The sequence below is a fragment of the Trifolium pratense genome, linkage group LG2 (genome assembly GCF_020283565.1).
Source record: "Trifolium pratense cultivar HEN17-A07 linkage group LG2, ARS_RC_1.1, whole genome shotgun sequence".
Classification (NCBI taxonomy): domain Eukaryota; kingdom Viridiplantae; phylum Streptophyta; class Magnoliopsida; order Fabales; family Fabaceae; genus Trifolium; species Trifolium pratense.
In genome coordinates this window covers 17239611-17256929 of record NC_060060.1, presented here as the reverse complement: position 1 = coordinate 17256929, position 17319 = coordinate 17239611, and the positions used below count along the sequence as shown (strand labels likewise).

Here is a 17319-nt window from a genome sequence, read left to right as displayed (position 1 = left end):
AGTATATCAATATAGTGTAAAAAAAGTTGGAAATATTGGGGGGGACTGTGGCCACCCCTTGCCCCTACTGTGGCTCCGCCACTGTCTCCACACAAATTTTCCAAACTCACGTTACAATTATATGTGTACGTTTTGAGTGGTATTTGTAACTTTATTTAATGAATTTGAATAAGATTCTAAATTTCAATTCTATATAGCTCCTAAAAGAGCACCCATTCTTTGGGGATCCATTGAAGGGTAATAGCTCTCTTCCTGCTGAGGAGGAGGTGGATTGTTATAGTAAAACATTCCTCCTTGGGTTTGGTACTGGTTCTGCTGCTGTGATATAACTGCATGAGGCATCAACCCACTATGAGCTACGGAGGTCCGTTGCCTTGCATGATCAGAGCCGTCGCACTCAGATTTTGCTGTCTGAGGCCTGCCCCACATTTCTCCTGCCTTGCCTTGCCAAGTAGCTTCATAGCCACCGGATCATTCACCCTGCAGTTGAAAGGCATGATAAATAAATTCTAGTAAATAAAAACAAGCAATATTGGATACACATCAGGTCATTATGTAGAAATGGAACAGTTCTCCTGTTACTGGCATCTCGTGTCTGTAAGCGCACAGTTCCTCTAGTACACTTACCCCTTATGTTATGTAGAAACTGCAAATATGTGCTCGATTTCTTTTGTAATAAGGTGTTGTCCTTTGAAGCTTCAAGATAGTGTCATTTGGGCGTGCTTTACCAAACGAGGACTCATAATCTATACCAGCTCTAGCCTGCAACATACATCATTAGTAAAAACTATAAAGATCGTCAGAAAGTAATGACCTAAGAAAACTGAGTTAAAATAGTGAAGAAGCCATAAATATCTTAAAAGAGATTAATCAATGAAGTACTACCCAGCAAATATTAAGAAAGCATTGCACCTCAAATATTACAAAACCCACTTAAATGTTTGCAGTGCTTTGTGGTAGTGTTCAGTCCCAGCAAATGGCCACTGATAGAATTGGTGAGGTGTATGTTAGGAGGGGCTGGGAGGTGCAACAGGGAATCATTATCACTAGTGTTATAACTAATTTGTTGAAAGAATGATGAGGTGGCAGAGGTGTTGTTTGGTGTGAAAGAGAGAGATTTGAGGGAATTTGAGAGTATAAAAGGAGTAAGGTACTTGTGGAAGAGTTAAGCAAGAATTTGGTGACTCAAATTAGGAGATCCTAGGCTTCTCGAATTGCCTAGCTTACCTTTACATTTTCTGCATTTTATCATTCAATCATAAACTGTAATTCTGCGATAGAATCACCTTGATTCTATTGGATTATCAATAAGTATATAACAGTTGTTGCTATTCTGCTCTATATTTTACTAATGGTCAGTCCTAATCGAGATCGAGTCCTATCAGCCACATTAGGGCCTTGTTTCTTTGCCTTCTTAAGGTTATGTTTTAGAGAATGCCTTATCCTTTTCTTCCCCCCTGTTACCCTTCACTTATTTTCTATGCTTCTCTCTAATGAAACAATTGAAGTACAGTGTACCAAAATCTGTGTGCGGTTCAAGCAATACAATTTCAGCAACTACAGTCTACAGTGACTCATCACATTTGCGAAATTAGATCAGACATGTACAAACATACTGAACATCACAGATGCATGCATATCCTAAGTTTCCATATTAAAAATAACATATGAGATATTTGTTTAGTCAGGTTTCTTATATACAAAATGAACCAATGACCACAAACTTTGGGACATGAAAGAATTAAAAATTTAAAATGCCATTATATTTCTCATCTTTAATTATGTTAAACGATTAACGACTACAAGTACAATTCATGATAAAAACACATACCTTGCGATCATACTCTTCAGAAAAATACTCCCTATTAACATCACTCTTCTTTGGAATGGCATCATTAGAACTGATACTGAGAGCTGTGTCGCGGACTCGGACTTGAAGTCCATATTGAAGATCATGAAGGCATACTTGACAGCAATTTTTCAATTTACTACATGTCTGGCAAATCTCACTTTTCTTATGTCTTGCATCACCACTAGGTCTCCATCTAAAAACAGTAAATGGCCTTGTACAAATCTCGCACTCTTTGCCATACTCAGCCCGCGTCTGCATCCACATATAAACATAACATAAACCCAATTACACAAGCAATCGGAATCCCACATGCTATGCTGATACCTGAAAATTATTGCCTATGCTTGGTATGAAGGTGGATATGCCAGAATCACGGTGATCCAATGTGATTTTTTAAAAGCTACACTTTGTAGCTTCAGTAAAATCACAGTGAGTCACGGTGATTCTAGCATACCCACCATAATACCAAACATAGGCTAAGTAATAACTATACATATATACTGGACACCCTTGACACTATAGTTTTTATTCCGAAAAACAATTCACTTTTTAGGTTTATTGAATAACTGATATATACTATTGTTTCAACTTTCTATTCCTCAACAGACAATAACCGTTTAAAATAAATTGAAAAAAGAAATTAAAGAAATAGGAACCATATTCGAACATAGGGGTTTTCACCGAGGCATGATTCACAGATGATGGGGAAGTCAGAACGTTCCCAACCGTCAGCTTGGCGGTCTCTGAGCAACCGATGCTCCATGATACGATTGATTGATTCTAAGCTTGTTTAGGTTTAGGGTTGAAGGAGAAGAAGAAGAAACTGAAATCGAAGAAAAGAACGAGAATGTGTATCACTCGATATTTTGTTTGAAATTCGAAACGGAACCAATATATATGAGTTGCTAATGGGCCCATTTTCGAAACAATACCCGGCCCACTATCTAGCACTGCCCAATTTGTTTTATTTTATTTTTAAATTCAACAATATCAATAGTCTACGCTTACGCTTAGGCTTTGTTTGGATTGATGAAATAGTACGGAGTGGAGCGGAATGAAATATAATAGAATGAAGTGGAACCGACAGAATGGAATATAATAGTATCACGGTGAGTATATGAGAATCATGGTGATTCAAAATCATTTTGCAGAAACTGAGTGTAACTTTTGATAAATCACGGCGAATCACGGTAATAAGAACCAAACCAATGGTTACTTTTTCGGAAAATGAATAAATAAAATAGTTACACTGGGTTAAAAATATTTTTCTTACTAGAAATACTTGAAATCGTGTCTTGTAATTACTAGCATTTTTTTATTACTTACACTGGGTTAAAAATATTTATTCTTTATTTTTTTGCATTTTTATTACTTATATCATGTTAAATATTTTTTATTCTTTATCTCGTGACTGAAATAATAAAATACCATAAAGATATTTTATATATTGACACTGTTTAAATTCACAATTCTCTATTTTCTAGCACTTGTGTGTGTGAGAATTTGTCACTAAATTCTATAGAGAGAAAAAAAATTGTGTTCCTAAGTAAATTACAATTGAAATATATTGAAATAGGACATATCTATTACTAATATATTAAAATTGATTACCACCAAAGTTCCTAATTTATCTTTATTACTTTTAACCACGTTGCAAGTTTTATATCCTTCATCGTAATTTTACTAAAATAAATATTAAAAAAATATAGAAAGGTTCACTAAAATAAATATAAAAAAAATATAGAAAAATGATAGGCTTAAAATAGGAACAAAATAGGTTATAGATATGAACAAAACATAACAATCTATACATAAAAATAGGAAGGAAGAAAAACAATAATTAATAATAATATCATAAAGTTAATTAGTATCAAACTTACTAAATTACCCTAAATATTTCTATAATATATTATTTTTGATTAAAAATATACACGGGACCATTATTTTTCACTAAAACATTAAAAATTGAATAAATAAGTTTACAAGAAATAATTAACACAATAATTCCGCTCATATTTTAACAATATATAAAAAAATTAAATATTTAATTTGAAATAAATTTTCTACATTAATATAGTGATAAACTCAAATATCGAATAAAAATCAGTAGACTCATGCAAATACACATGTCTTTAAACTAGTTACATATATAAAATAGTTTCTTGGCAAGCAACAAGCATCAATATCATATAATGTTATAGTTATATTTAATACAATGATGAAACTTTGGAGAAAAAGTATACACATAATATTGACTATATAGAAAATGCATAGCATAAGATAGAAGAAATCACAATTAATAAATTATAGCAGTTCATTGAACACAGTGGCATTTTAAAAAAATTTCAAATCAGTACACTTCACAATTAACCAATTATCATCGTAAACGTAATGTATATAAGGAAATCCACCACCTTCCTTCATCTTTCTCTCATTTTGAAAATCACTAAAAACTACTTCAAAACTGTCCCAAAATTGGCCACGTGACTGACCTTTGACTGATGAAGGAGACTCGAATAGCCAACTAGTCGCTACTTAAGTAACGGGCGACAATGACAAAATTTCTCAAAAAATTTCTTATTCTTGCAATGTCCGATACTTAAATAGCAGTAGAATAAAAAAGAAAAAACATAGAATGTGCGAGAAACACATAGGATGCCAAACTAAATTCTCTTCATTGTGCCACATGTCTGTCGGTGCCTTCATTCATTTCACACGGGCCCGGTATACACATATCTACCTAAATATGGGCCTGTATGTTGAGCCCAATTGGGTTTTGCCTATCTGGTCCACTATTATGTGTCGGAGGTTGAGCTATTCACTTTTTATAATAAAAAATAAATAGCATTAAATTAATACTAGTATACTTTTACCTAAAAAATAAATTTAATTTCATTCCAGTATACTTCATTAGTAAGTATTTTGTTCCTCCATTCCACAATGATAGACACATTGCAAAAAAAATAATTTTAAATGAATGTTAGTTTTATTTTTTAATTTAATAGCTATTTTTTAATTGTATCGTCTAATTAATATTACATACATTACTCTTAATTTATTACTATTTTTCTTTATATTTATGATATATTGATGAATACACAAACACCTAAAAATCATAGTTTCTTAAAATTACAATTCTATTTTTTTTTATTTCTCCTTTTTTATTGGTCAATCAATTTTATTTCTGTTATTTATGATGTTTTTTGCAACCATAAAATAAGTACGAAATATTTACCGATATTAGTCATCTTTTTGTCAGAGAATTTGTGGGGCACCCAAAAAGTAGATTCTCCACTCCCAATCAAATTATTTTCATACGTAAGAATTGGGAATTAAACTTCTGATCATCTCTTGAAAATAGTAGTTGGCTAATAAATTAAACCCGTCTTACTTGCTCTATGAGTGGCGTGTCAATCCATTATATTGTATAGTTAGGTTATGTTTTGGTTGGGGGTCTTGGCTAGTTGGAGTTAGCTCTTTGTTTTGGCTCTGTTTTGTTGTATCTTTTGGATTGAGTATTTTATGTACTTATCCTAAGGAGGTGGGTAGAGTATCTCTTGTACTTTCTTCTATTTATTATTTAATAACTTTCTCTTTATTGCTTCAAAAAAAAAAAATTGACAATCTGTTTAAGAGGTCTAAAACTCTTACCACTTGAACAAATTCTTTGTTGATTCTATGATATATTTTTTAGTCAAGTAACATAGTGATTAAAAGTTCACCTTTTAAGGTGAATATAAAGATATGCCAAGATTCAATCTTCGGTCTTTAAAGTTTACCTTTTGTTTGCTTCTAACTCGATGAAATGATTCAATCTAGTGAAGATTTCCTCATGATCCAATAATTTATTTTTTCCAATTATGATTTTAAATGATATTAAAAATTATGCTCTTTGTTATTATTCAAATTTATTAAAATAACTTTATTTATATAGTATTTGTTGAATTATTGGTGTCATATATATAAGATCCAGTTAATAGTAAAATGGGGCATCTTTGTCAAAAAATATAAAATAAAATGGAGCATTTGTGGTACAAAACCAATATTTGTACTGGCCTATAAATGTATGGTTTAATTTTTTTTAAAAAAAATTAAGAATAAACTAAAATAACATACATATTTTTTGTGTGGGATCGTATATCTTTTCATAATAAAATAGGGTTAAATATGTTTTTAGTCTATACATTTTGCCTAGATTTTTTTTCCGTTATCAAAATTAGTCCCCTCGTTAAATTTTTTAACGAAATGCTGACGTGACAATTGTGGACCCCACTTTTGGTTAAAAAAAAAGAAAAAAAATTAAAACTTAAAAAACAAAAATCAGAAATATTTATTTGAATTAATAAAAATCCATGGTTTTTCTTTAATATATATTATCTTCTTAAATATTAAACAATTATTAATAAAAAAACTCTCTTTAAAGAAAATTTAGGGTTCAACGTGAAACATTTCTTCTTCTTCCATCATCTTCAACTCTCTACCTCAATAGTTTCTTCTTCAACTATCAACACCCATGGCTTGACCACCACCCAAGGTAGAAGAAAATAAAATTAAATAAATTTCTTCTCTGAATCACCAACTAATCCCAAATTTTTCAACAATCAACAAGTAAGAGGATATCAAATCAAAGATAAGAACAATAACAACAACAAAATCAAACCCCTCAAAATCCCTAACCGTATTCAATATTTCCCAATTTTAAAAAAAATCTTCTTTAGATCATCTCAAACCGTGATCCTAAAAACAACCAAACAATCCGCATTTTGACAAGTGTCACCGTGTTATTAATAAGGAATCTTAATTTTATTTATATTTACAAAAATTAACTACTCACACTATTCACAGAGCCACATTTCAAGGCTCACGTCATTAAATATTTTTCATTATTTCACCCCTATTTTTAACTTCATATTTACTTTTTGTTTATAACATTAAAAAATTATCAAAAACATTTATTTTTTTTTCCTTCTTATATACATTATTCAGTTTTTTTAAATTGCCAACATATTTTTTCTTTATTTTTTTCACCCTTTATATATTTCATTATTAACCAATAAATCTATATTCTATAGTACATATTATGGAGCGGCAACACCGCTCCTCCCGTGCGTCCGCACGGGTATCCAGCTAGTTATTATTAAATTAAATGGTTGACACATGTCACCGTGTTATTGGGCAACCCAATCAAATAATGGGTCAACATTTGCCACGTCAGCATTCCGTTAAAAAATTTAACGGCAGAAACTAATTTTAATAACGAAAAAAAATGCAGGATATTTTTTTCACCATAAAAACAAAAAGTAGAAACTATTCTTGACAATAGAGAAAAATGTAAGAACTAAAAACATATCTAACCCAATAAAATATAGAAAGTGTGATAAAAAGTATGTTATTGAAGTTATGTTTGCTTCAAATATTTCATGTTTTCCTTTTTTATTGATAAATAAAATAAATATTGGAGAATACATAATGGATTTGTTATCTTTAAAAAATGCACCCTAAATTAGTTTCATATTTATAAAATTCTTGAAAAATGCCAAATTCAACATGTTACTTGAGCTAAATTCTTTTCTAAAAATATATCATTCACATTCATATTTTAGTACACTTTTTTTTAAGTAGTCTGGTGGTCAGAAATTTTACCTTTAAAGTAGATAAGTCGAATGACCGAGGTTCGAATTTCGAACCCCTACATATATAATGCAATGTCCCTAACACCTAAACTAAGATCACATAACTCATATTTCGGTATCAGTACACCTTAAATCTTACTAGCATAAATATTTAAATTTCTTAATTATTTGTTTCCAAATTTAATTTCTAATCCGTGCATATAAAAACATTTGCTAGAAAATATAAGTCTATGCAATTACTTACATACATACATAAAATAATACAATGGTTTAAAGGATAGCATTATTAAAAAAGTACATACAATAAAATAACAGACAAACCAACATTATATATCTTAATGTGGAGATATTTCCCAATTCCCACCGTGCATGAAGGTAAAGTCAGTGTATGTTTTAAAGGTCATCACGTACCCGATCGAGTACGTCCATTTCTAATTAATGCCACATTACATTATTGACATATTGTACCTATTAATTAACTCTATACATCTATGGTGGCACTGCAATGCTGACCAAATTTTATTAATTTTTTTGGCATGGGAAGCTACCATACTGAATCATATCAATCACATTCATTACTTTTTGATAGCTAAAATAGACTTGATCAACCTAAAATAGATGCATCGATAGAAAAACAAAATTATTAAAAAGAAGTAAGAGTAATAGAAGTTACCATAGGAAATAAACAAAACAAGTGTAAAGCATTTGGGCCAGCAACGGCCCAAAAGTAAGCAACGTACAGTCCAGCCCACTCAATCACTTTCATTACTTTTTGATAGCTAATAACTTTTCCATTTTTACCTCACACCTCTATAATTGTACTTCTACCTCCATAAATTTCATAAAATCTATATTTATTTTTGAAAAAAAAAAAACTCTCTTTCATCTATTTAGTTATTAAGTAATTCTAAAAATTAAACTTTGACTTATATATAAAAACCAGGGAGGACAATTTATTGATATAAAATTCAGTTTTTTTTTTATAAAATTAAAAAAAAAAATTAACATTTTTTTTGTGACGATTTAACTTTTTTTTAGAGGTTTGTATTAGATACACACTTTATTAAGTGCATTATTCATATAATCCACTTTGACCATATTTTTTTTTACTAATATATAAATGCAAATATTAACCTATAAAATATTGTTTGACTTGTTGTGATGAATATTGTCAAAATATACAACTTTTATAATTTTTATTGTTAGATAATCAAAGATAGGAAAATGCTAACTAGTGTCTCCGGACACTAGTTAAGCATACCAAATATAGTATAATAATTTTGAATTTAGTGAAGTTAATGTATTTAAAATATGAACAATGTTGTTTTTAAGACAAAATTTACCACTTTTTGGTTTCTTAACTAGTGTTGGGAAACACTAGTTAAAGATATACTTCATTCTACCTTAATTATAAGTAATTTTCTGTTTTTTAGATTCATTAGAAAATCAATATATCTAGTATATAATTAAGGTTACATACATTAATTATTCAATAAATTTTAAAAGTGAAAAGTTGTTTATAATTAATATCGGAGTAGCATTACAATATTAAAGTTGTAGTTTCACAAATATGAATTGGTCAACTTTGTTATTTATTTTAAGAATGGAGTAGTACTCCCTCCGGTCACAAATATTAGCAAAAAAAACTATTTACACGGTGTTTAAAAAATTTAGTTAAATGTAGTTAATTTTCTTAATTTAATGCAAAATATGAGTTGAGATTACTAAATTTTTTTTTTGGTAGAAGAGATTACTATATTATCCCTTTTGAAAAGTGTAAAAGTGAAATACGTAAATGTTTAAAAAAATAGAATTGAATTACGGTATATTAGGAATAGTAGTATTATTAAATTAAAAAATAATAATTAACTTTTACTTATAATAATAACCAAAATTTAAAGTATTTTTTATTTATAAATGTGACTAGTGGGAGTAGAATTTAGTCATTTACAATGGCAAAGCATTGTTGTCACTGTTTTTGTTTTTGGTCGCACAGCAGAGATAGTAAAATGTTTCAGAAACGTCACATCTTTGCTAGGGCCAAAAGCATTAAAAGGAAGTAATTATGAATGAATGATTCACAATTCAGAGACTTTAGGATAAAGATAAAGTAACACTGACACTACCTACTGACAACTTTCGTCACCACCCACCCACCCCTAAACTTTCAAACATTCCTACTTTGGTCATCACCATTTCATTTTAATTTTAAAAAAACCCCACCCTCATTATTTGATTTAATAATAGATTATTACAATAATTGTACTTTGTGTTATTAATCTACTTTACATTCATACGGACTGGACTTCAAATGATGGGCCACATATGGCCTTATATTCATATTGTTTAAGTTTTGTTTTTAATTTTGAGCATGAGAATAATTTTGACAAAAGAATGAGAATAATTAGATAATTAAGTTTCAACTTTCAATGATAGTATAGTCTAGCCCACTTTTCATAGGGATGACCCGGTTTCAAATTTTGTCAAGGTCAATTAAATTTATTTCAAAAAAAAAATGGTTAATATAATAGGAACGCTTAATATGCATTATTAAAATAAGAGAAAAGCGCAATATAGATTTGGCTTAAAGGTGAATTTTAATAAAATTTAATTAAATATTTTTAATTTATTTGGTGCAAATGATAGACGCGCACCTGAGTCCATTTATGCCATAAATTTATATATGAAGTCTTAAATCATAGGTTCTAGTAGACGCCGTTTTTGACGTGAAAACAAACATATATGTTCTCCATTAATTTTGACTCCTCTAATTTTAAAAACTCAGAAATTTTTGTAACATATTTTAAAAATCAATTTTCGAGTCTCTAATTTCACTTTATTGTGAATTATACACCAATATATCTTGTTTGTGATATTTTTGTTGACATGGTATATTCATTGATGACATGGTTGCACCTATTCCTTAGTATAACTCAGATATATGAGAATTATTAGTCACAACAGTAATTTGAATTAACTCTATTGCCCTTTCCATAACTCAATAAACTTTGATCATGTGATAATTTCAAACTACACTCATGACTTCAACAATTAGCCATTTGGATATATTAGGAGTATGTGAACAAATCACATTAATATATAAAAATGACTCGAAAGTGAAATAGGGGTGGGAAAAAAGTGTATTTTATCTTTTTTTATTGTTATTAAAATTCATTTTTCACTCAATTTGATAAGAGTCTAAGCTCAAATCAATGTCGAGTTCGGCTCACTTGGACGTCGAACTCGGCCTAATACAACATTGACCCAGTGTCACGCTCTCCTGCGCAAGGTCATATAAATTAGTTGTTCTGTAAAGGTCGACATTGGAATGAGTGACATTTAATGTCAATTTTTTTTTTAAGTGTTATTCCGACAACCGTTGATGTTGTGGATATGCATTATAATGTTCTTGGCTTCTTGCTAGGAAATATATGTACTCATCTCATGTAGAGGAGCCGGATATTTCTTAATCTAAAACATTTACTTCACGTAAATTCTAATTTGAGCGGCAGAGTATCTGTAGGTACAATCACCTTCACCTTCACCATTACCATACCGAAGACGACTACGTACATTAATTCTGATTAAATAAGATCACTATAATCTAGTAATACTATATGTTTGTCATGACTAAATTTTGTGTATCTTTATATCAAATTTAATAAAAATAAAATAAAATTGATTCTTATTTTTCATTATAAATTAAAGTGAATTTATTAATTATGCATTGACCAGAAGGTGTAATAGTAGTAAGTAGCAGCAACAAGAGGTGGATTAGTATTTAAATTTAGTTGCAGAGGTGGTAGTGATAATAGTAGTAATAAAGTAGCCCGGCTTGAATGGTGGGCAGACAAAGACTAGACTAGGGCTTGAATAAGAAGAAGAGAAGAGAAGTATGGTCACTATCTAATTCATTCTCTCTCTCTTGCCCGAACTGCCCTTAATATAAAAAAGATGTGAAAGGACAAACCTGCAGCATTCTTGATGCATTGCTACTAGTAAAACGACAGTGCGGTTTCATTGCCATGTGGTCAGAGTTGAGTAGCGTCAATCATAAAGCAATGGATTGCTAAATCATTTTATTTGCCTCGTTCTTTGTGTCCTCAATTCAACAATCAGGGAAGTTACTGTTTTACATTTACAACTCTTACCAAGTTAGTTTCAATCTTTGACCTACGGTAAATGCCATGAAATTTGAGTTGACAATATATAACTGTTCAAGCACATTATGTTAATGCGTTAGGTTTATCAGTTTTTTTATTTATAAAGTGTTCAATTTTCATTTTTTTAAGTAATGTCTGACTTCACTCTAACTTATTACAGTAATGTTGAGGTGAAACTATTCTATTTGAGGGTTCTGTCACTAGCTCAAGAACTCAAAGTGCGACAAACAATAAAATGAAAATCTCTCTTAATTAGAATTTAAAATTTAATTTGTCGCATTGTGAGTCTATTGTTTTTTTTTTTTTGCTTTTGCTACCCGTTTAATCTAGTTCGGGGGACACTTCTGGCATCAAGTGGTTCAAGACCCCTCCCGATCGCAATTGCGGTGGATCGAACCGTGGTTCTCCCTACCAAGTTCAGCGTCAATCACCACTAAACCAACTAACGATTGAGGAGAGTCTATTTTTTTTTTGTTTACAAAAGTTGCCAAATAAAATCGAACTTAAGACCTGATACATATGATCTAAATCTCTCGGATCAAATGGTTTAGAGTTTAACATTTTTTACTAGATGAAATTTACTATTGGTTGAAAAGATTGTTTTATTACTACACCCACTATTCACTATATATTCATCTACCCTCATTCATTATCTTGTGTTCTACATGTGTTTGACCTCATTATCTACATATATTTAACTTTATTCTATTTACATCACACTAGTACTTTTTACTCTTTATTAAATTTCATTGACATGTCAATTCCATTGTCACGTGCTAAAGAATACAATTTGAAAAAACATCCCTCGCATTCTTCTCTCTTCTCTAATATTATATCCCCTTTGTTCTCTACCTATGACAATGTTTCTAATATGTTATGTTTCCAAATTCTTATCTCTCTCTCTCTTAAAAAGAAAAAAGAATGATACCTTTGGCTCCCGCGAGAATCTCGCCTTATTATGCGTCGTCTTGTAATATAATACTAACATTACACGTTGCTAGCTAGCGTCAATTTTTGTTAATTTCTTACCTTTGTCTTTTCTATTTTTCAACGTATTTTTCGCTGCTTTGTTCTTTATTCTCTAGTGAAATTAGCTTACTACTTTTCAAAAAAATTCTTCTTTGTCTACATGTCTTTTAGCTCATTTCATCTAATTATTAAAATTTAAATTACAATAGAATATTTTACATTTTCTATTATATTTTCAAATATTCAGAAATATATAGTTTATTTATCTTTATCTTTAGGGTTGACCTTAAGTACATGGTTACTTATATTATTATATCATTTATAAATAAAAAATTTGGTAATTAACTTTTTTTTTTTCATTTACAGTCAAGGGTACAATTTTGGACACTAACATCATAAACATGATTTTTAGTTTAAATTTAAAATAGTAAAAAAGAATAAATAAAAGTAATATTTTATAAAAATTTACTTATAAAATAGTAAGATCCACATATTTAGACCGGATCTATATTGTAAATAGCTTATGATTTTTTCATAATAAAAAATCACCTCGAATATTATAATTGCATTAAAAAAATCACAAGTTAACGTACTTTTTTAATAATTAGATTAAAATATTTACCATAATACTCCTATCAATGGTTGGAGTTGGTAATGATTTGATAGGTATTTATGTAGGTTAGTAAAGGAAAAAGCAGAAGAGTTAATTATTCTTTGTGTCTTTTACGAAAGCATTACACTTAAATAAATAGAATTGTTATTCAAATTCGTTTACATGAGATGATGCGAGTCTCTTCCAATTTAATCAAAGTTCTGAACACCGGTTGAGAAAACCAAATTAATATAGCACAATTATCTTGAAGTTGTGTAGTTAATATTTTAAAACCTAAAAAAGTATATTATTTTCAATGTAAAATTTCTCTTTTATGTTTTCTTAACTAATGTCAGAGACTATTTTTTATTGGTAAATCAAATGTATCATTCATGCGCAACTTTGGAGCTTAATCTACTCAAAGTAACTGAGATTCATTGAGTGATCGAATTCTCCCAACAAATATTTTTTATATGCATCAGTCAAAGATTGAATATAGGACCAAATGTTTAATAACTGATTCAAGTATCTACCATTTGTGTCACACTATGTTAGTTGTTTGAGGCTATTTTAAGAAATGACATGTAATTTTTTTTTTGCTTTAAAACTATATTTTATTCAACTTCTAAAATTAATTTACTATTTTTTTTTAAAAAATGTATTATTTTTATATTTAAAATATTATACACAAATAAAATATAAACGAACAACAAGTCAAATAACCGATTATCCCAAAAGCTTAAGTTGTTAGGATAAAGTCACATCAATGATTTTTATGTTATTTCTAACGCATCTCCTCATGCAAGAACCCACTTGGGCTTGAAGCGTGAATAATGCATAGGTCCACCTTATCATATGCTTAAATTCCACTTTTTAATTTGAAAGTGAGGGGAGCGGGGATCGAACTCTAGACCACTAAGTCATAAAGACTCTAGACCACGTTAAAGTATATATATAAATGTTGTATTATTCAGTGATGTCTAATGTCCATGAAACTGAGATGTTACTTATCGTGAGGCAAATGAATTCTACGGTGCATGCAGCTCCATGCCTCTTTCATTTATCCATGTCAGTTATTTGGGACCATCAACTAAAAAGACTCGTGTCATCATATATACCAGAATATGATAAGCACCACCAATTAACCCATCTTGAGAATCAACATATATACAAACTTTCTCAAATATATCTAAACCTCAAAATCCCATTTTAGTTTGCCTCTTTCCATTAATTTGCTAAGTCTTTACCTTTTATGATACACATTTTTGGCCCATTGACTAGTACTCACACGAGTTTGGGATTAAGGTGTACCTTTTTATTGCAATTTAAATGTAAGTGATTGATTATTAATCACATAGTATTTAATATAGAAATGAGTTTACTAAATAATTCATATTCCTCATATACCACTCACTCCGTACCATAATATATGTCATTTTGGATGAAAAATGTGTACTATAATATATGTCGTTTTACATTCCCAATAAAGCATTAAATGCTATTTTTCCTATTATACCCTTAATTATTTATTTATCTCTCTTCTTTCAATTCTTTAATTTATCTTTCCCATACAATTAATAAAGGGTAAATTTGTAAACTAACTCATAATTTCTCTTTTTCATACAACATTCATTACATTTCCTAATATGCGTCAAAATGTCAAAACGACATATATTGTAGTACGGAAGAAAAAATAGTGCAAAATTAGAACAAGTTGACCATATTAATTTATAGGGATACCATAGGTAGGCACCACCAACGTTCAACACACACTAAACAAACATACAAAGACAAATCAAAATACACACCAACAACCAAAACTAATTAAGCACCTCTAAACAACCACTACCTAACATAAATAGTGATTAAGTGGGATCCAATAACTATTATGTTCACATCACAATATTACAATTTATTTTTTCTGGAACTAAGATCCGAAAGGTAAGACTGGATTAGGTCGTTTATACCATATCTTTAAACTAAGAACCCTATTAAAAGGGTGATGTTTACGCACATTCCGACAATCAAGTTAAGAAATACTGAATGTTAGAGATATGGACAACTGTATAGTGGGATATGACGGTTTACGAATGTCCCAAATAAATGTAATTTAGTACACTACTAAGGCTTGCCCATGATATAGTCCTTGTTAACTATTGAGATTATTCAAAGAGAAAAGGAGGCTAGGGTTTTCCATTACAATAAACCAAAAAACATGAGGAACAAGAGTTACAATAGAGTATATAAATTAGGGATTATAAAAGACTAAACTACCCCTACAATAATATAATATAACTATTATTTAACATCTCCCCTCAAACTCACGATGTGTTAACATAGAGCATCGAGAGTTTGTCAATCAAGAAACGAAAACGTTTAATAGAATGCGTCTTCGTGAACAAATCAGCAATCTGCAAGGAGGAAGTAATAAACGGCAAAGTAATGGTACCATGTTGAAGATGGTGACGTGTGAAGTGACAGTCGATCTCAATGTGTTTGGTACGTTCATGAAATACAGAGTTGTGGGCAATTTGAATGGCACTCTTGTTATCACAATACATAGGAGTTGGTTCAGAAACAATCACACCCATATCATAAAGTAACCAACGCAACCAAACTATTTCAGTAGTGGTAGATGCCATAGCACGATACTCAGCTTCTGTAGAAGAGCGGGAAACAATATCTTGTTTCTTACTCTTCCAAGAGATAAGAGAATCTCCAAGAAAAATACAAAAACCTGTGGTAGACTTACGGTCAGTAGGATTACCAGCCCAATCAGCATCAGAGTAAGCACGTAACTCTAATGAAGAGGATGACGGAAGCAAAAGGCTCTGAAATTGAGTTCCCCGAAGATAACGGAGAATACGAAGCACGGCTGCCCAATGTACTGTAGTGGGAGAAACAACAAACTGACTAACAACATGCACTGCATAAGCAATATCGGGTCTAGTAATTGTAAGATAGACCAAGCTTCCAACCAAAGTACGATACAAAGTAGGATCTGATAGAGGAACCCCATCAGAGGGAACATATTTCACATTCATCTCTAAAGGGCTGTCGACTGCTCGAGTATCAGAGAGACCAGCTTGCTCAAGAATGTTTGCAATGTACTTGGATTGAGATAAAAGATAACCCTTATGAGAATAGGCAACTTCAATCCCTAAGAAATAGCGAAGAGGACCTAAATCCTTCATTTCAAATCTTTTAGCTAACTGTAATTTCAACTCACAAATCCCATCAACATCATCACCTGTAATAATCATATCATCAACATATAAAGAGAGTATAATACGACCATGAGAAGTTGTCCTAACAAATAAAGCAGAGTCATGATCACTAGAGCGGAATCCAAGAGATCTAATCACAGTAGAGAACTTCTCATACCAAGCTCTTGGAGCTTGTTTCAAACCATATAAAGCTTTCTTCAACTTACATACTTCACCCTGATTATGAGAAACACCAAATGGAGGTACCATATAAACTTCCTCCTGAAGATCACCATTTAAAAAGGCATTTTTAACATCCATTTGAGAAATATCCCACTGACGAACAGATGCAACGGCAATAAGAGTGCGAATAGTGGTCATTTTGGCCACAGGAGCAAATGTTTCTTCATAATCCATACCATATTGTTGAGAAAATCCCTTAGCCACAAGACGGGCTTTGTAACGCTCAACTGACCCATCAGACTTGGTTTTGACCTTGTATACCCAACGAGACCCAATAGCACGTTTTCCTGGCGGAAGAGGTACTATGTCCCAAGTATTTGTCTTATGCAAAGCTGCAAGTTCCTCAGCCATAGCCTTCTGCCAAAGAGGATCAAGAATAGCTTCTTTATAGGACGAGGGCTCAGACAAACTATGAACAGATGTAAGAAAAGAAGCAAAAGAATCAGAATAAATTGAATAAACAAAATCAGGCAATTGAGTAGACTTACGATCACGAGAAGGATAACGTGGAGGTGGTGGTGTTGGTGGTGGAGGTGGTAGAGGAGGTGCAGCAGGAACAACAGTCGTAGGAGGTTGTTGAGTAGCTGATGGGACAAAAGGGACATATGTATCTGGAGTAGCACTAGTACCATCCCTGCAGTTCTCAAAATTACAGTCACTA

At 30.9% G+C, this 17319-nt stretch overlaps 1 pseudogene; it reads right to left on the bottom strand.

Annotated features, from left to right (window-relative positions):
- Positions 1-143: 143 nt before the first annotated feature.
- LOC123909915 lies at positions 144-2615 on the bottom strand (annotated as a pseudogene).
- Positions 2616-17319: the final 14704 nt, after the last annotated feature.